This window comes from Oryctolagus cuniculus, chromosome 6 (genome assembly GCF_051225735.1).
Source record: "Oryctolagus cuniculus isolate XC-2025 breed Fujian yellow rabbit chromosome 6, ASM5122573v1, whole genome shotgun sequence".
Lineage (NCBI taxonomy): Eukaryota > Metazoa > Chordata > Mammalia > Lagomorpha > Leporidae > Oryctolagus > Oryctolagus cuniculus.
In genome coordinates, this window is record NC_142872.1 from 134,351,677 (window position 1) to 134,372,977 (window position 21,301).

Below are 21,301 nucleotides of genomic sequence, written 5' to 3' on the forward strand. Positions count from 1 at the left end.
TTCATTTAATCTATTGAATTCTTCACTTCATTATGATTTCTCGTCACTATCACAGTTTCCTGTTGTACTAGTTGTTTCGTTTCATTTTGATTCCTCCTTAATATTTCATTTTCACGAGAGAGATGTTCTATCTTGTCCATTAAGGATTTCTGTAGTTCAAGAATTTGTTTTTGAGAACTTCTTAATGTTCTTATCAATTTTTTGAGATCTGCTTCTTGCATTTCTTCTAACTCATCATCTTCATAATCTTGAATTGGGGTGTCTTTTTCATTTGGGAGCATCATAGTGATATGCAGAATAAGAGCTGATCAAGTCACTGTTTCTCATATGTCTATTTCACTTCAACAGGTTTCTCCTTTGGTGCTCAGTTAGTTGTCGCCAATCAGGGAGAACATATGATATTTGTCCTTTGGGACTGGCTTAATTCACTCAGCATAATGTTTTCCAGATTCCTCCATCTTGTTGCAAATGACCGGATATGCATACCACACTCTCTATAGCTTCTACCTCACACCCCCAACCCACAATTTTGTTAGACTTTGTTTTCCTAGCACTGATCCTTAATATCCTTCCATAGGAAAATTACTCTCAGGATGCAATTTGTGGCTAGAATTCTGCTTGCAAATATCTATAATCAGGGCCGGTGCTATGGTGTAGCAGGTGAAGGTATCCTATATGTGCAGCCATTAGAGTTCCTTGCTAATGCACCTGGGAAAAGCAGCCGAGGATGGCCCTGGATTCCACATGAGAGCCCTAAAGGATTCCACAGGAGAGACTCCAGATTGCCACAGCTCTGGCATTTGTGGCCATTTGAGGACTGCACAAGTGGATGGAGGATCTCTCTCTCTCCTCCTCCACTCTTTCTCTGTTACTCTGCCTTTCAAATAAATAAATAAATCTTTTACAATAAAGTCACAATTATTGGGGGAAAATGATCACAAAAAATTATATCAATAATAGGACAAATCTTTCTGAAGTAGTGAGTTTACAGCTGTAGAGAAGGAAACCAGGCACAATTTAAGAATAAATACCCAAGTTTTCTTTTTCACTTGCATTTATAACCCTGCAACTCTAACCACAGATTCTAGTCCTTTCTAGGTTTTCACAAGTTGTATAAATGTAAGCCCAGACCCAGTTTTCTTATCTTAAGAATAAAAGAGGTTGGCAAAGCAATCTCTAAGATCCACTCCAAATCTAAAGGTCTATGATTTTGTTGGTTTTTAAGTAGAGATATATCTGTTTCCTCCTAGAGCTAACAAGTAATCAGAAGAATCAAGCACAGTCACTAAAAACTGTTAGTAATATGAAGAAATGTCCAAACACTTAGACATTCAGGCTTTCCTTGAAATTTTGTAAATTAACTTGTTACTCCTTTCCTCTGGTGATATGCTGATCTCATGTGGACATTACCAAGGTCACTAAAAGTAGAAACATTTGCTCCTTCAAATCTATCCTTGGGCTGGCGCCATGGCTCAATAGGCTAATCCTCCACCTTGCGGTGCCGACACATCAGGTTCTAGTCCCAGTCGGGGCACCGGATTCTGTCCCAGTTGCCCCTCTTCCAGGCCAGCTCTCTGCTGTGGCCCGGGAATGCAGTGGAGGATGGCCCAGGTCCTTGGACCCTGCACCCGCATGGGAGACCAGGAGAGGCACTTGGCTCCTGGCTTCGGATCAGTGCGGTGCGCTGGCCGCAGTGGCCATTGGAGGGTGAACCAACGGCAAAGGAAGACCTTTCTCTCTGTCTCTCTCTTTCTCTCACTGTCCACACTGCCTGTCAAAAAAAAAAAAAATCTATCCTTGAAGATGCAAGTACTATTTCCTTTGTTCCCGAATCACATATGTATTTCCCACTGGTATGTAGTAATCAAAAAATAAGCATATTTTCATATTTAATTTTCACAAGCATATAGCTTCAATTTATCTCCAAGAAGCTTCTAAGTTTAGATCCATCTTGTTTTTAAGAAAGAATTTCATGAAGAAAACAAGGCAGAAAAGAACATTACAAACAGAAACTGATGTATTCCAGAAAGGGAGAACTTTACTTCAATAATGAAAAGTTTAGGTTAAGGAAGAAGAATATTCATGCAAAACTCATTGCAAAATCCCTTTTATTAAATTTTTTATACAACTGTAGAACCAAATGTAACACAAGAAAAAAATCTAAGGAAACCTTATTTTGGAGATTGGGCATTTGAGGCCATACTTTATAGTTTGGGCAATTGGATGACTAGTTTTGCCACTTACTGAGATTGGGAACCACAGAAGAAAATGCGCAAGGGGATAGGGAGAGGAAAGATCGTCAGTTGAGGATTTGGCTTTGAGTTGAGATGCCTGCATAATGTGAGTCAAGATGTTGAGAAATTAGAGGGATACACAGTCCTTATACTCTGAAAAATTTTACATGTTTTGTATGTGTGTATAAAACACTGAAGTATATACCTATGTATGAAATTAATTTGTGAACAGTAATCTATACCCACATTGTAGATAAGAGTTTTTTTTAAAAAGAAATGCTTTTAAAGGAGTCACAGAGAAAACAAAACCCAAGCACCATAAGAAAAACATAAAGATCATGGTTCCAGTACAGAGGTTTAGCAAGATGGCGGAATAGGAAGGGAGCACACTGATAGTCCCGGGAGAGACAGTTTAATAAAAGTGGAGATACTGCAGATTCAAGGAAGAGTAGGGGAAGAAACAGCAGAAGAAACTCTTCTGGAACGAGTGAATCACAGTGGACCTGCGTGGAGAGCATGGGAGCCCACAGTTTGGGACACCAGCGGCAGACTCAACACACCAGCGCTGGAATGCAAGGTGAGCCGAACCGCAATAGCCTGAGACACCGGCAGGCAAGCGGAAAGAGGAGACTAGAGGGAACAACCCTGGGGGGAAAAGTTCACCAGGCTAACTAGAAGAGAGAAAGAGAAAAAAAAAAAGTGACCGATACGGACACGGGTTTCTCTCTCTCCGCTCACCTCTCCAAGGCGAACAAGACAAAGAGCAGGTGCCATCTTAGTTTGCCTGGTATAAAATTTTTCAGCACTTCTCATTTCAGTCTATCTGTATTTTAATTTGTGAACTGAATTATTTGTAGGTAGTATATAGTGGGGTTTTGTTTTTTTGTCCATTCAGCAATCCTTAATCTTTTGGCTGGGGAATTTAATCCATTTAAAGTAATGTCTGTCATTTTGCTGAATGGTTATTGAATATACCTGCTCTGTTTGTGAATTTGGAGTATCATGTGTTTTCATGATGGTTACTTATGATGCAGGACTGCCTTCAGAATTTCTTGTAAGACTCATCTGTATAGTAAAATTCATCTGGATTCTTTGTTTTTGTTTATCCTGGAAATACCTTATTTGTCATCCACTTCTAAGGGATAGCTGCACTGGATATAATATCCTTGGGTGGAAACCTTTTTCTTTTAAGATCTTTAATATATCATCCTACTCTCTTCTGGCCTGTAGGGATTCTGCTGAGAAGTCTGCTGTTAGTCTAATTGGTTTTCCTTTATATGCAACTTGACAATTTTTTTTTTTTAGGATTCTTTCCTTCTCCTTAACTTTTGATAATTTAACTACAGAATGCCTTGGATAATATCCTATTTGGTTGAGTCTGCTTTGCATCCTTTGCACTTGCTGTATCTGCATGTCCATGTCTCTTTCAAGACCCAGGAAATTTTCAACTATTATTTCATTCAGCATATTCTCAATGCATTTTTCCATCTCTTCTTCTTTAGGAACCCCTATAGTAGAAATATTTAATCATTTACTGGTAGCTTACATTTAATGTAGACTTTCTTCATTCTTTTTAATTCATTTCTCTTTATTCTTGTCTGATTGGGTTATTTCAAAATTCTTATCATCAATGTCAGTAATTCTTCGACTTGGCTATTATCCTGTTAAAGCTCTCATTAATATTTTTTTATTTTACTGATTGAAGATTTAATCTAAAATTTCTGTTTGATTCTTCTTAATGACTTCTATATTTTTAGTAATATTTTCGTTCATGTGTTTTACTCTTTTCTTTGAGTTATCTGTCTATAGTCTTTCGCATCACATTGAGTTTCCTTACAGTCACTATTTTGCATTCTGTTTTTTGCATTTCATAGATCGTCTTCAGATCAGAATCTAATTCTGGGGAACTATTGTGTTCTTTGGGATACGTTGTGAACAAGCTACCTTGCTTCTTCATGTTTATTGCTGCAGGTAATTCTCAGGAATAGGAGATTTCCAGTAATTTCTTGCTCATAATTCATCTCAAAAGTTAGAGCTTACTACTTCTTGTTTTGTTTTCTTTTGTTCTTAATTAAGCTTTTTATTTTCAGATAATGGCAGATTCACACATGCAGTTCTTAGAAGTAATAGAGAGATCCCATGTACTCTTACCTAGTTTTCTCAAACACTCTGAAATGATGACACCATATCACAACCAGGAAATTCACATAAAAAATCCACTGACTGTGTTTAGATTTCCCCACTTTTTTTAAACTTTTATTTAATAAATATAAATTTCCAAAGTAAAACCTTTGGATTATAGTGCCTTTTCCCCCCCATAACCTCCCTTCCACCCACAACCCTCCCATCTCCCACTACCTTTCCCATCCCATTCACATCAAGATTCATTTTCAATTATCTTTATATACAGAAGATCAATTTAGTATATACTAAGTAAAGATTTCAACAGTTTGCACCCACACAGACACACAAAGTATAAAGTACTGTTTGAGTATTAGGTACACCACTAATTCACATAGTACAACACATTAAGGACAGAGATCCTACATGGGGAGTAAGTGCACAATGACTCCTGTTGTTGACTTAACAAATTGACACTCTTGTTTATGGCGTCAGTAATCACCCTAGGCTCTTGTCATGAGTCGCCAAGGCTATGAAGTCTCTTGCATTCACCAACTCCAATCTTATTTAGACAAGGTCATAGTCAAAGTGGAAGTTCTCTCCTCCCTTCAGAGAAAGGTACCTCCTTCTTTGATAGCCCATTCTTTCCACTGGGATCTCACTCACAAGATCTTTCAGTTAGGTTTTTTTTCCCCCACAGTGTCTTGGCTTTCCATGACTGAAAATACTCTGATGGGCTTTTTAGCCAGATCTGAATGCCTGAAGGGCTGATTATGAGGCCAGAGTGCTGTTTAGGACATCTGCCATTCTATGAGTCTCCTGTGTATCTCACTTCCCATGTTGGATTGTTCTCTCCCTTTTTTATTCTATCAGTTAGTTTTAGCAGACACTAGTCTTGTTTGTGTGATCCTTTTGACTCTTAATCCTTTCATTATGATCTGTTGTGGATTGAAACTGATCACTTTGACTAGTGAGATGGCATTGGTATATGCCACATTGATGGGACTGAATTAGATTACCCTAGCACGTTTCTAATTCTAACATTAGGGGTAAGTCCAATTGAGCATGTGCCGAACTATGCATCTCCTCCCTCTCTTTTCCCACTCTTATATTTTCAGAGATCACTTTTCAGTTAAATTTAAACACCTAAGAATAATTGTGTGTTAATTACAGAGTTCAGCCAATGCTATTAAGTAGAACAAAAAAATACTAGAAGGAATAAAGTAGTAAGTTGTTCCTCTATAGTCAGTACAAGGGCTGATCAAGTCATTGTTTGTCTTAGTGTAAATTTCATTTTAACATGTTTCTTTTTAGGTGCTCAGTTAGTTGTCGCAGATCAGGGAGAACATATGATATTTGTCCCTTTGGGACTGGCTTATTTCACTCAGCATGATATTTTCCAAATTCCTCTATTTTGTTGCAAATGATCAGATTTCATTGTTTTTTTAATGCTGTATAGTATTCTATAGAGTACATATCCCATAATTTCTTAATCCAGTCTACCCTTGATGGGCATTTAGGTTGATTCCAGGTCTTAGCTATTGTGAATTGAGCTGTAATCAACATTAAGGTGCAGACCACTTTTTTGTTTGCCAATTTAATTTCCTTTGTGTAAATTCCAAGGAGTGGGATGGCTGGGTTGAACGGTAGGGTTATATTCAGGTTTCTAAGGAATCTCCAAACTGACTTCCATAGTGGCTTTACCAGTTTGCATTCCCACCAACAGTGGGTTAGTGTCCCTTTTTCCCCACATCCTTGCCAGCATCTGTTGTTGGTAGATTTCTGTATGTGAGCCATTCTAACTGGTGTAAGGTGAAACCTCATTGTGGTTTTGATTTGCATTTCCCTGATGGCTAGTTATCCTGAACATTTTTTCATGTGTCTGTTGGATATTTGGATTTCCTCTTTTGAAAAATGTCTATTGAGGTCCTTGGCCCATCTCTTACGTGAGTTGCTTGTTTTGTTGTGGAGTTTCTTGATCTCTTTGTAGATTGTGGTTATTAATCCTTTATCAGTTGCATGGTTTGCAAATATTTTTTCCCATTCTGTTGGTTGCCTCTTCACTTTCCTACTGTTTATTTTGCAGTACAGAAACTTCTCAATTTGATGTAATCCCAATTGTTTTTTTTGTTTGTTTGTTTTTTGTTTTTTTGTTTTTTGTTTTTGTCTTTGACTGCCTGTGCCTCTGGGGTCTTTTCCAAGAAGTCTTTGGGCCTATATCTTGCAGGGTTTCCCAATGTTCTCTAATAATTTGATGGTGCTGGGTTGTAGATTTAGATTTTTAATCCATTTTGAATGGATTTTTGTGTAAGGTGAAAGGTAGGGGTCTTGCTTCATGCTTCTGAATGTGGAAATCCAATTTTCCCAGCACCATTTGTTGAAGAGACTGTCCTTGCTCCAGGAATTGGTTTAGATTCTTGATCAAATATAAGTTGGCTGTAGATGTTTGGATTGATTTCTCGTGTTTCTATTTTGTTCCATTGGTCTATCCAACTGATTCTGTACTAGTACCCTGTTGTTTTGATTACAACTGCCCTGGTATTGTGATGCCTCCGGCTTTGTTTTTGTTGTAAGATTGCTTTAGCTATTCGAGGTCTCCTGTGTCTCCATATGAATTTCAGCATCATTTTTTCCAGATCTGAGAAGAATGTCTTTGGTATTTTGATTGGTATCACATTTAATCTATAAATTACTTTTTGGAGAATGGACATTTTGATGATATTGATTCTTCCAACCCATGAGCATGGAAGACTTTTCCATTTTTTGGTATCCTCTTCTATTTCTTTCTTTAAGGTTTTGTAATTTTCATCATAGAGATCTTTGACGTCCTTGATCCAGTTTATTCCAAGGTATTTGTTTTTGTTGCAACTATAAATTGGATTGATCTTAGAAGTTCTTTCTCAGCCGTGGCATTGCCTGTGTATACAAATGCTGTTGATTTTTGTGCATAGATTTTACATCCTGCTACTTTGCCAAACTCTTCTATGAATTCCAGTAGTCTCTTAATGGAGTTCTTTGAATTCCCTAAATGAAGAATCATATCATCTGCAAAGAGGGATAGTTTGAGTTCTTCCTTCCCAATTTGTATCCTTTTAATTTCTTTTTCTTGCCTAATAGCTCTGGCTAGAACTTCCAGAACTATATTGAATAGCAGTGGTGAGAGTGGGCATCCCTGTCTGGTACCAGATCTCAGTGGAAATGCTTCCAACTTTTCCCCATTCAATAGGATGCTGGCCGTGAGTTTTTCAAAAATTGCTTTGATTGCATTGAGGAATGGCCCCTCTATACCCAAATTGCTTAGAGTTTTCATCATGAAAGGGTGTTGTATTTTATCAAATGCTTTCTCTGCATCTATTAAGATAATATGGTTTTCTTCTGCAGTTTTTAAATGTGGTGTAACACATTGATTGATTTGCGAACATTGAACCATCCCTGCATACCAGGGATAAATCCCACTTGGTCTGGGTGGATGATCTTTCTGATGTGTTGTTGCATTCTTTGACCAGAATTTTATTGAGGATTTTGCGTCTATGTTCATCAGGGATATTGGTCTGTAATTCTCTTTCTCTGCTGCACCTTTTTCAGGATTAGGAATTAAGGTGATGCTGGCATCATAGAAAGAATTTGGGAGGATTCCCTCTTCTTTGATTGTTCTGAATAGTTTGAGAAGAATTGGAGTCATTTCTTCTTTAAATGTCTGGTAGAATTCAGCAGAGAATCCATCTGGTCCTGGGCTTTTCTTTGTTGGGAGGGCCTTTATTACTGATTCAATTTCTGTCTCAGTTATGGGTCTGTTTAGGTTTTCTATGTCTTCCTGGTTCAATTTAGGTAGGTTGTATGTGTCCAGGAATCTATCCATTTCTGATAGGTTTCCCTGTTTGCTGGCATACAAGTCCTTGTAGTAATTTCTGATGATTCTTTTTATTTCTGTGGTGTCTGTTGTTACATTTCCTTTTTCATCTCTGATTTTATTGATTTGGGTCTTTTCTCTTCTTTTTTTAGTTAGTTGGGCCAATGGGGTGTCAGTTTTGTTTATGTTTTCAAAAAACCAGCTCTTCGTTTGGCTGATCTTTTGTAATACTTTTTTTTTTTTTTTGGATTCAATCCTGTTGATTTCTTCTGTGATTTTAATTATTTCTCTTCTCCTACTAGATTTGGGTCTGGTTTGCTGCAGTTTTTCTAGATCCTTGAGGTGAATTGAAAGGTCATTTATTTGGTGCCTTTCCAATTTCTTGATGTAGGCACCTATTGATATAAACTTTCCTCTTAACACTGCTTTTGCTGCGTCCCACAAGTTTTGGTATGTTGTGCTGTTATCCTCATTTACATCCAGAAAGTTTTGATTTCTCTTTTGATTTCTTCTGTGACCCAGTGTTCATTCAGGAGCATGTTGTTCAATCTCCACGTGTTTGCATATGCTCTAGGGATTCCTGAATTGCTAATTTCCAGCTTCATTCCACTGTGGTTTGAGAAGATGCATGGTATGATTCTAATTCTTTTGAATTTGCTGAGACTTGCTTTATGGCCTAGTATGTGGTCAATCCTATAGTAGGTTCCATGTACTGATGAGAAGAATGTGTATTTTCTAAGTGTAGGATGAAAAGTTCTGTAGATATCTCTTAGATCCATTTGGGCTTTCGTGTCGATTAAATCTGCTGTTTCCTTGTTGATCTTCTGTGGTTGATCTGTCTATAGTTGAAAGTAGAGTACTGAAGTCCCCCAGTACTATTGTATTGGAGTCTAAGTCTCTTTTTAAGTTCCTTAACATATCTTTTAAATAAGCTGGTGCCCTGTAATTAGGTGCATATACGTTGATAATCGTTATATCTTCCTGTTGAATTCATCCTTTAATAATTTTATAGTGTACCTCTTTGTCTCTCTTAACAGTTTTTGTGTTAAAGTTTATTTTGTCTGATATTAAAATGGCTACACCAGCTCTTTTTTGGTTTCTTTTGGCATGGACTATGTTTTTTCAACCTTTCACTTTCAGTCTGCATGCATCTTTGTTGGAAAGATGTGTTTCTTTTAAGCAGTAAATAGATGGGTTTTGTTCCTTAATCTATTCAACCAGTCTGTGTCTTTTAACTGGAGAGTTGAGGCCTTTTACATTCAATGTGACTATTGATAAGTAGTGACTTTGCTCTGCCATTTTTTAAAAGATATTTCTAATATAAGCTTTGACTTTCCTGTGATCTTTTACTGGGAGGTTTTCTTCCTTTACCTTCTTTTGTATTGATGGCCATTACCTTCTTTTGTATTGATGGCCATGTTTTTGTGTTTCTGTGTGTAACACTTCTTTTTTTTTTTATTTTTTTTTTATTTTATTTTTGACAGGCAGAGTGGAAAGTGAGAGAGAGAGAGACAGAGAGAAAGGTCTTCCTTTGCCATTGGTTCACCCTCCAATGGCCGCCGCTGCAGCCAGCGCACCGCGCTGATCCGTTGGCAGGAGCCAGGATCCAGGTGCTTTTCCTGGTCTCCCATGGGGTGCAGGGCCCAAGCACCTGGGCCATCCTCCACTGCACTCCCTGGCCATAGCAGAGAGCTGGCCTGGAAGAGGGGCAACCGTGACAGAATCCGGCGCCCCGACTGGGACTAGAACCCGGTGTGCCGGCGCCGCAAGGTGGAGGATTAGCCTATTGAGCCACGGCGCCGGCTCTATGTGTGTAACACTTCTTTAAGCATCTTTTGCAGGGCTGGTCGAGTGGTAACAAATTCTTTCAATTTCTGTTTGCTATGAGAGGTCTTTATTTCACCTTCATTCACAAATGAGAGCTTTGCAGGATATAATATTCTGGGCTGGCAGTTTTTTTTTTTTCTCTCAGTAATTAGGCTGTATCTCGCCATTCCCTCCTAGCCTGTTGGGTTTCTGATGAGAAGTCTGCTGTGAGTCTAATTGAAGATACTCTGAGAGTAATCTGACGTTTCTCTCTTGCACATTGTAGAATCTTTTTTTTATGTTTCACTGTGGTGAGTTTGATTACAATGTGTCGTGCTGAGGCTCTCTTTTGGTCATTTTTATTGGGGGTTCTATGTGTTTCCTGTACTTGGATGTCTCTTTCCTTCTCCAAACCCGGAAAGTTTTCTGCTAGTATCTCACTAAAAAGTCCTTCTAATCTTTTTTCTCTCCCCATGCCTTCAGGAACTCCTAGAACCTGAATATTGGGTTTTTAATAGTATCCTGTAGATTCCCGACAATATTTTTTAGGTTTCTAATTTCCTCTTCTTTCCTTTGGTTTGACTGCATACTTTCCTGTTCTCTGTCTTCTAAGTCCGATATCCTCTCTTCTGCCTCACTGATTCTGTTTTTAAGGCTCTCAAATGTGTTTTTCATTTGTTCTTTTAGTTCTTCACTTCATTTTGGTTTCTCTTCACTATCACAATTGCATGTTCTTCTAGGTTCTTCATTTTATTTTGATTCCTCCTTAAGATTTCATTTTCACAAGAGAGATTGTCTGTTCTTTCCTGTATGGATTTCTGTAGTTCATGCATTTGTTTTTGAGAACTTCTAAATGTTCTTATCATAAATTTTTGAAATCTATATCTTGCATTTCTTCTATCTCATCATCTTCATAATCTTGTATTGGAGTGTCATGTTCATTTGGGAGTGTCATGATGTCTTCCTTATATTTGTTTCCTCGGTTTCTGCGTTTATTGTTTGGCATTGTGGAGATATATTTTGGTTTCTTCTTCTTTTTTTTTTTTTTTCACTGTGGTGGCTTTTCTTATTATACTATGACTCTAGATTAAGTCTATTTTCTGCTTTGGTGAATCTCTAGAGGGTTTTTGTGGGTGTGGACCGAGAGCTCTGTTTAGTTCTTCAGGGTTAAGGGGGTGCCAAAGGTGACACACCCAGGTTTGGTGTGGTAAATCTCTCTCTCTCTCTCTCTTTTTTTTTTTTTTCAGAAGGGAAGTAATTCTGCTCAGCTGAGCTCTTCTCCTTGATGGCAATCAGTGCCTGAGCGCTAGCCCCAGTGGGTATAATACTCGTCTGCTCTGTATCAAGGACCACACAAAGGATCTGTGCAGTCCTTAGTGTAAGCTCAGATTCCCCTGCAATGTCTCTCACCGGGTAGCCAAAGCTGCTCGAATTTGTGGTGTCTCCAAGACTAGTCATGTTTCAGCCACACCATGAGTTCTCCCACACACTCTCATTTTTTTTTCAAAGTTCCAAATCATAAGCTACAAACATTCACTGGATCTTAGTCTCCTGTTATTTTTCTCTACCAGAGTCAGGTTTGTCTGCTTGGTGAGGGCGGGCACAATCCTGAGCTAGCGCAGCTGTTACATATGTCCAAAATGGTGCCTGCTCTATTTGTCTTCCCCGCCTTTGTAAGGTGAGTGGAGAGAGAATCTTGTCCATACCAGTCCCTTTTCTCTTTTTTTTTTTCTCTCCTCTAGTTAGGCTGGTGTATTTTCCCCCATGGGGCATCAAGCCTTGTTCCCTCTAGGCTCTTCCTGCCGCTTCCCTGCCAGTGTCTCGGGCTACTGCAGTTTTGCCTCACCTCACTTTCCAGCGCTGGTGTATAGATTTGGCAGCTGAGCTCCTGAGCCATGGGCACCCATTCCCTCCATGTAGGTCCACCATGTCCCTCTAATTCTGGAAGAGTTTCTTCTGCAGTTTTTTGCCTTGCTCTTCCCTGAGACTGCAGTATCTACACTTTTATTAAACTATCTTTTCCTGGACTATCAGTGAGCTCCCTCCCTATTCCGCCATCTTGGAGCCCCTAGAGCTTACTTCTTCAAACTTAGTAAGGGGTAGTCTACTCCTTGTGTGTGCTAATCAGAATCATATATATAGGGCCGGCGCCGCGGCTCACTAGGCTAATCCTCCACCTTGCGGTGCTGGCATAGTGGGTTCTAGTCCCGGTCGGGGTGCCAGATTCTGTCCCGGTTGCCCCTCTTCCAGGCCAGCTCTCTGCTGTGGCCAGGGAAGTGCAGTGGTGGATGGCCCAAGTGCTTGGGCCCTGCGCCCCATGGGAGACCAGTATAAGTACAAGCTCCTGCCATTGGATCAGCGCGGTGCGCCGGCTGCAGCGTGCCGGCCGTGGTGGCCATTGGAGGGTGAACCAACGGCAAAGGAAGACCTTTCTCTCTGTCTCTCTCTCTCACTGTCCACTCTGCCTGTCAAAAAAAAAATCATATATATATATATATATATATATATAATGTATCTGTATTAGGTTGAATTGTGTACTCCCAAATACCCATCTACCTGAAACCCCACAATGTGACTGTGTTTAGGAATAGGGTCTATGGGTTTGTAATTAGTCAAGTTAAAATAAGGTCATGTTGGAGTAGAATTACCCCTAATATAATAATTATCCTACAGATACGCAGAGGGAAGAGGGCAATATGGCAGTAGCTGCAGTAACTGGAATTAGACTACTAAGTGCCAAGAAACACTAAGGACTGTTGGCAACCACAGAAGCTAGACGAGACAAATAAAGACGGCATCTCTAGAGCTTTCAGAGAGATCTTGGCCCTGCAGATGCCATGACTTCACACTTTGACCCTCCAGACCTGTACGAGAATAAATTTATGTCATTGTAAGCCACCAAGTTTGGGAAGCTTTGTTGCAATAGCCTTAGGAAACTGATACAACAATGTAATGTGACTAGCATCTTATTATCTTTGGTGAATAACAGTGATAAATAAAGGGAGTAGATTCTTGTCATCTTTGTCCTATTCTGTTGGCTAGAAAGAAGTCACAGATTCCTCCTACCATGAAGGATGGCTTCACATAGAAAAGCAAATGGCAAGGCATTATGTATTTTCCACATAAATGTGAGTTTATAATATTTTATCTTGTAAAAGTGAACCCTCTATTATGTAAGGACAGAATTAGGCAGTTGCCTCTATTCTCAACCTCTGTTTCAAATGCAAAAGCATTAAATCAAAAAATTTCAGTTTGATATTTTTTAAGCGATGGATAGTTTAGTTAAAGCCAATCAGTGCTGACATTTAATTGTGTTCTTAATTGTCTTATTTAAAAATGAACTTGATGACACAGTGGCTGTAAGTTATTTTGAAGATGATAATTAGTTAATAATTTAAAAGTATAAAGCAGAGAAATAGAGAAGTATATTATCTAACTTTACTCTCTTAAAAACATAATTAACCCCCTTTTTACCAGGCCCCCAAGGAGGACACCTGGCTTCAGACTTTGCCTTCTTGTCCCCACCAGGCGGTGGTGATGATGGGCCGGGAGCTCCGGAGCCAGGCTGGATGGACTCTTGGACCTAGCTGAGCTTCCAAAGCCCTCCTGGTGGCCCCATCATCTGGCCCAGGGTTGCACTGGGCACCAAGGTGTGGGGGGGATTCCATATGCCTGCCTCCCTTTGACTTCTATCGAGCTGCCGTGGGCCTCATGCCTCAAGGCGGCCTGGAGACCACTCAGCTGGTGGGCGAGGCAGGGGCCGGCAAGGGGAGCATTCGGAGGGCCCTCCCCTAATCCCTGCGCTGCCCCTCCTGGTGCTGTGAAGCTAGAGCAAAACCCCGAGGATTCCCAGGACATCAAAGCTCTACCGAAGGAACTCAAGCAGTTTGCTAAGCTCCTGAAGCAGAAGAGGATCACTCTAGGCTACACTCAGGCTGACGTGGAGCTCACCCTGGGGGTTCTCTTTGGAAAGGTGTTCAGCCAAACGTGTATTTGCTGATTTGAGGCCCTTCAGCTCAGTTTCAAGAATGTGTGTAAGCTGCAGCTCCTACTTCAGAAGTAGGTGGAAGAGGCCAACAACAACGAAAACCTTCAGGAGATTTGCAAAGCAGAGACCCTAGTGCAGGCCGGGAAGAGAAAGCGAATGAGTATGGAGAACTGAGTGAGAGGCAACTTGGGGAACATGGTCCTGCAGTGCTGGGATCCCACACCGCAGCATATCAGCCACATGGTCCAGCAGCTGGGGCTCACAAAGAACATGGTTCAAGTGTGGTTCTGTAACCGGTGCCAGAAGGGCAAACAATTAAGCAGTGACTGTTCTCAACAAGAGGATTTTGAGGCTGCCGGCTCTCCCTTCTCAGGGGCCTATGTCTTTTCCTCTGGCACCGGGGCCCCATTTCAGTACCCCAGCCTATGGCAGCCCTCATTTCAGCTTGCCAGTGCCCTTCCCTGAGGGGGAAGCCTTCCCCTCTGTGCCTGTCCCTGCTCTGTGCTCCTCCATGCATTCAAATTGAGCTGCCTGCCCTTCCCAGGAACCCAGGGTGGGGGCAGAGGTCAGGGGAGACACTAGGGAAAGAGAACCTGGAGTCAGGGCTTTGGGGATTCAGTTCTTCATTTCACTAAAGAAGGCATTGTAAACACAAAGGGTGTGGCAAGGAGTTTTGGGGAACTGCTTGGAGAGAAGATGAAATTCAATGATGCTCTTGATTCTAATACCCACATCACTTTGTTTTTAAATAAAGAAGCCTGAGACATAATGGAAAAAAAGGCATCATTAACCTTCTGAGTTGTTGGTCAATTGACTCTATTCCATTGAGTAACTGCCATATATTTTGGCCTTAAACAAGCATGTGAGTAAAGTTTAGTAAATATTTACTATCTCCACTAAGAAAATTATATAGTTCAAGGAAAATTGAGAGTGATCAGGTAGCAAAATCATTGCCTTTAGATAACTATATTTAGCATAAACTTAAAATAAAAGATTCCACCAATATTTATTAGATTTCAGAGACCTTCATTTTAAGGACAGAAAGAACCAAAAAGAAAGGCAGTCACTCTATTTAACTATAGCTACTCTGTGATTTTCATATTAGGTCTGGAATCCAAACCTTTGCAGATAGTATGCAATGCATTCAGATTTGTTAACTAATATTATAATGCATCTCTGGTATTTTCCTAAGGATTTCTTTGCAGGCTGTCAGACAGACATGTGTTTTTCTTTGGGTACTGCTGTAGTGTTCCCTTTATAGGATAGATTTCAACCCTAGTCCACCTTGGGGAAAAATAAATGTTTCTCTGCATATGACCTTAGTATATATCATGTTTTATAACTATTTTGGGTATATGTCCCTGTACATGTTGAATATTCTCTGGGATTCAAGCTTTCCTTTCAGAGACAGTTTGTTTAAAACTCTATTTAGGATTGTAAAAGATAGAGGCTTACACACATCTTTACATGGTCCTGTCATAATTGGGTTCCCTGAGCTGTTCTTGGTTTTATAAAGACCATAATTAAAATTCCCTTTCTTGCCAAATTCTCATCTTTAGCACTGCATCACTAATTCTTTAGGGTATTAGTATTTATACTGTTATAAAGAGGTAATAATTTTTGTAATTCCAGAAATTATTTGGTTAATATCAAACATGGAAAAGCAAATTGCGTTTTAGGTCTCGTAGCTTAGAATTGCCCTGTAATGTAATTGAGTGGAATTGCTTCATTCAAAGAAGTTCATATGGTCAAATTTTCAGGCTCTGGATTTTAGCAAATGAAATAAATCATTCTGTAGTTCCTTGATGAAACTTAGATGGTCAAAGATACCATTTTTCCTCTGAGTTTTCTAGATTTGATTGTTCCATGATGGAGGTAAAAATTCCTGTAGATAGGGACTTGCATTGTGGTGTAGTGGATAAAGCTACTGTTGACAATGCCGGTATCTGATGTGGGTGCCAGTTTGTGTCCTGGCTGCCCCACTTCTGATCCAGCCCCCTGCTAATGGCCTAGGAAAATCAATGGAAGATGATCCAGGTACTTGGGCCACTGCCACCCGCATGGGAGACCTGGATAAAACTCCTGGCTTCTGGTTTCAGCCTGGTTTAGCCCTGTCTGTTTTGGCCACTTTAGTAGTAAAGCAGCAGATAGATACCCCTCCCCCCCATAACGGATTTTAAAAACAAACAAACAAACAAATTTTTAATTCTAGCTCTTCTTGGCCTTTTGGCTAGGATCAAGTGTGTAATCTTTAATCCTATGAATAAAACCACAAGCTATGGAGTCAGTTTACCTGTGTTAATAATTCAAGTTCTGGCAGTTTTAGCTATACAGTGGAATAGTATGATACATTGTAGGGAATTTGTAGTGATTAAATAATGAAAAAGACAAGTGTTTTATCTGATCTGTGGTAACAGAATACAAAAAGCATAATGTATATTAGCAAAACAGACATTTTGAAAACTGATTATTATCTACAGTCCTTGTCTATTGTTGTGGATCAGTGTTTCTGTTGTTGTGGACCAGTGTTTTGTTTTTTTTCCCTTAATTTTTACTGAATTCTTTACTTAGTGGAATGATCATCTTATGATTAAAGATAAATTGAAAGTATGTCATTGTAAAAATAAGGAAATAAGGTAAATTTTGTAGTATGGATCCTTGTACGTAGGAAATACTCAATATATGCTAACTAAAAAGTAGCAACAAAAAATGAAATTTCAGCTGAACCCTCATGTCCACGTATTTGTGAAGCAAACTTATGTTTGGCAGAAATTTGCAAATGACCTTGAGTTTTCTTTGACCTATAATACTTTGATACCAGCCATCCAGGAAGGAAAGAAAAATCATTCACTTTTCACTGAATATATATCACATGATATGCTTGGCATTGTGGGGCTCAATCAAATTCTAAGAAATCTATGAGCTATCCTTATTTTAAAATAAGAAAATGAGAGTAAAATAATTATGATAAATCACAGAGCTTTGATATAAATCCACATCTGACTCCCTAATCCATCTGTTCTACCATGCTACCTCTCAAAAGGCAAAGTCCCCTGAAACACATTAATTTCTGTACACTATAAAGAGAGAAATATAAAAACAGAAAGTGAGGATGATTTCTACTATACAGATCACTTGAGATTGCCTGGGAAAACACACAAAGTGATTTCAAATGGCAAATAAACCTAGAAACTTTGGGTGTATGTGGGAGTTTTGAAACCATTCAGACATATCCTCAGACTTGCCCATTTAGATATTTGTCTGGTATTCCCACTCACACTTACATGCAGTCACAGCCACCTGGATTAGCTTGTGTCTGTTGGCAGTCTTTGGCTCATCTATATGGAATGGGAGTAGGTAGCTGGGAATGGCAGTTGGGAAATGCCTATATTTGCATTTTGAAAAGATACACTGACAACAGTGCAGAGATAGGTTAGAGAACTACCAGTGAATGTAGGGTGCTCAATTAGAAATCTATTGCAGTAGTCCAGGTGAAAGATGAAGATTCTTAGAGAAAACCAATGGTAATAAAAAGAGTTAAAATTTAATGGATTTAAGTTAGGGGTTAATCAATTGGACTTTGTAATGGATTAGATATGAGTGGTGAAGTGAGGAAATAACTATGTTCTGTAAGGTTCACTCAGGGGAAACATAATCATATTTTAGGGGAAAAACCAATGAGTTAGCTTTTGTATATGCTGAATTTGGATATGTTGAGATTCAGCCTTCCAAATGGAGATGTAGGGAAAATTGAGAATAAAGACATAAAATTAAATGAATAGTTTGGTTTAAGTATAAATTTAGAAGGATGATCAGAGTGTGTATGGTGATGGAAGTTGTGGACATGGATGTGATTTCCTGGAAAAATCTTAATGTGAGAAATAAAAGATTGTCTATTACCTAGGCTTGGTGAAGTCTACCCATTGAAGACAAAGCCAAATTACTATGATCAGAAAGTATTTCAAAAAAAAGAGGATGGTAAATAAAAAAGCAACCCATATAGGCATCGGTTCTAGTCCCGGCGGCTCTTCTTCTGATATAGCCCTTTGCTATGGCCTGTGAAAGCAGTAGAAGACGGCCTAAGTGCTTGGGCCTCTGCCCCCATGTGGGAGACCCAGAAGAATCTTCTGGCTCTTGGCTTTGGATCAGCCCAGCTCCAGCATTGTGAATATTTGGGGAGTGAACAAGCAGATGGAAGACCTTTGTATCTGTCTCTCCCTCACACTCTCTATAACTCTACTTCTTGGGTAAATAAATTAAAAACTATTAAAAAAAATGGGGGATGGTTAACACATGTGGTAGTAGATAAGTATTAAAACATGTCCATAGATTTTGTAGCACAGAACACATTTATTTACCTTAGCAAGAGCTCTTTTGGTGAAGAGATGGACACTGGATTAAAGAGGTTGGAGGAATAAGAACAAGATAAAAAAATTGGAACACTGTGTAGAAAAACAATCAGTGAAACAAGCAAACAAAAAGTCTGTTGAGAGTTTAGTTAGGTTTTCAGAACCTCTGAAAAGTAGTTAGATTTTGCTTTTTCTCTTCTCTCCCCTCCCCTCCACTTCCTTTCCCCATCACTGCCCTTCCCTCCCTCCCCCATCTCCGTCTCTCTCTCTCTTCTTCTCTCTCTCTCCTTCTCTCTGTCTCTCTCAATTTTTCTATTTAGGAAAAGCAAAATACTGACATTTAAGGGGGAAATTATGTCTTGTCTCCCAAACAAAAATAAGAAAAGACATAATGAAGAGATCTAAATTAAAATTAAAGGAAAGTTTCTGGTGACTGTTTAAAAGATAGCCTCATTCCTCTACAAAAAGACTGGGAACTGAAGTGTCCAGTGTGGAGTGTTTCCAGCCAATCCAGAGAACTTTTGCTCGGGGAGGCTCAGAGAGGCGGCAGGAGTATAGTTATAAATGTCTTGGATACTCTAGTTATGTAAGATTAAAATCCAGTTAAGTTAAATTACCCCAGAAATTTCCTTTCTGTCAGAACATGAGTTCTTTATATTTCCAACCAATAATTAACTTATTTTCCTTTGTATTTTGATTGGGTGGTGATGCCAAGGCCTAGTTTAAAGAGTATAGAGGGAGTGGAGATTAGAGAATGGAAGATGCCTGGTAAAAAGAAAAACAGCATACATATTTTCTTTCTTAGCAGAGTGTTATTGAGTGACTTTATTGAGCTAATAGTATGTATAATGTAATTCCCCTTACAAACTTGGTAGAAAACATTCTTCCAGTATTTGAGGTACAGTTCAAAATGTCCTGCCAATAAGATTTTTGAGATAAAGACCATGATTTTAAAAAATACATTTTGTAAATTAACATAAAGTAATATTGACTTTCTTTTGGTATTGAGTTCTGTGAATTTTAACACATGTATAACAGTGCTTCAAAATGTTAGTGGAAAGTAGAATTTAAAAATCAGTATATTTTTGTGAAAAAATTTTGAAATCCACACATAGCTTTTTCATGATTAACATTTTACATGAACTTTTGGAACACCTCTGGTAAAGATTTTCTAACCACCACTACAACTAGCATACAAAACCATTTTGTCACTCTTAAGAATGTTCCTCATGCTAGTCGCTCCTTTTTCCTGCTATTTAGAACTGCTGATCTGTTCTCTGTCACTGTAGTTTCTCCTCTTGAGACTTCTATAAGTGGAATCATCATAGTATGTATAACTTTTTGAGACTATGGCTTCTTTTACTGAGTCATATCTTTCAAATTTATCCATTTTGTTGTATGTATCAACAATTTGTTTTGAGTTTCTCTTGTTGGGTGACTCCAAAGACACAAAGATTAGAACTTTTGGTATATTAATATAAGTTCTTCAAGCTTTTCTTTTCCTTTTACTTTTTTCCCTCTGTTCAGTTTGGAAGATGTATATGGATCTATGTCAAGTTTACCTACTCTTTTAAAATTACTAATGGTATAAAAATTGTACATATTTATGGTATACCTTGTGATATTTCTGTACACACATACATTGTATAATGTTCAAATCTGGATAGACAGAAGTATCACCTCAAACACTTATCATTTCTTTATGATGAAAACATTCGGAGTCCTTTCTTCTAGCTTATTTTTTAATTCCAACTTATAACTTTTATCTATAATTTTATGCCTATTATTCAGTTTTTCCACATTCATCTGTTGTACTGTCACTGTCCTCTGTCTCTGATGACCATCATTCTACTTCCAACTTCTTTGAGATAAAATTTTTAGAGTTCACATATGAGTGGGATCATGTAATATTTGTTTTCCTGTGACTTGCTTATTTTACTTAACCTAATGACATCCAGTTCTATCCATGTTGTGGCAAATGCTAACATTTCATGTTACTTAAGAGTCAAATGTTATTCTGTTGTGAATAGGCACTATGTTTTCTTTAACCATTCATCAGTAGTTGGCAACTTAGGTTATTTCGATATCTTGAATGAATAGTGCTGCACTGAACTTAGGAGTGCAAATGTCTCTTTGATAGACTGGTTTAATTTCCTTTGGATATATACCCAATAGTGGGATTGCTAGATCATTTTTAGTTTCAGGAATGTCCATACTGTTTTCCTAATATACATTCTCATATAAACAATATGGAAGAGTTTCCTTGCAGCATATCCGTGGCATCACTTTTCCTCTTTTTGACAAAAACCAATGTAACTGGATTGAAATGATAAATTATGATGATATTGGCTTGCACTTTTCTGTTAACTGGTGATGTTAAATATTTTTTTTGTGAACTTATTGGCCATTTGCATTCTTGTTTAGATGTACCATCCATATTTTTAGTTGGATTTCCACCCCCTCCAACTGAGTTGGTTGAATTCCTTATATGTTCTGATTACTAACTCTTTGTCAGATGCATGAGTTGTATATATTTTCTTCCATTCTGTAGATTGAATCTTTATTGATTATTTCTTTCGCTGTTCAGAAGTTTCTTTTTAGTTTGATAACATCTCATTTGTCTAATTTTGATTTTTTTTCTATGGGTTTTGGGGTCTCAGCCAAAAAAAAAAAAAAGACTCCTTGCCCATTTTGATGTTCTGTAGTGTTTTCCTTTAGTAGTTTCAGGTCTTACATTAAGATCTTTAAACTATCTTGAGTTAATTTTTATATGTAATAACAGAAAGGTACACTATTCTCTCTCTCTCTCTCTGTCTCTCTGTCTCACACCCACACCCACCGACAAGTACACACACACACACACGTGCACACACACATACTATAATCATCTCCAAATTTGCTATTGAGCCTTCAATTAAATTTTTAATTTTAATTATGGGTATCTTACATTTAT

The 21,301-nt window shown here is 38.5% G+C and overlaps 1 long non-coding RNA gene and 1 pseudogene across 1 annotated transcript in view; both read left to right on the forward strand.

Annotated features, from left to right (window-relative positions):
• LOC149126305 (POU domain, class 5, transcription factor 1-like) overlaps window positions 1-14,789 on the forward strand; it is a 39,551-nt pseudogene extending 24,762 nt beyond the window's left edge.
• The window catches only part of LOC138849966 (uncharacterized), a 121,991-nt gene that overhangs the window by 46,125 nt on the left and 54,565 nt on the right, over window positions 1-21,301 (forward strand). The gene's annotated exons all lie outside the window — the stretch shown is intronic.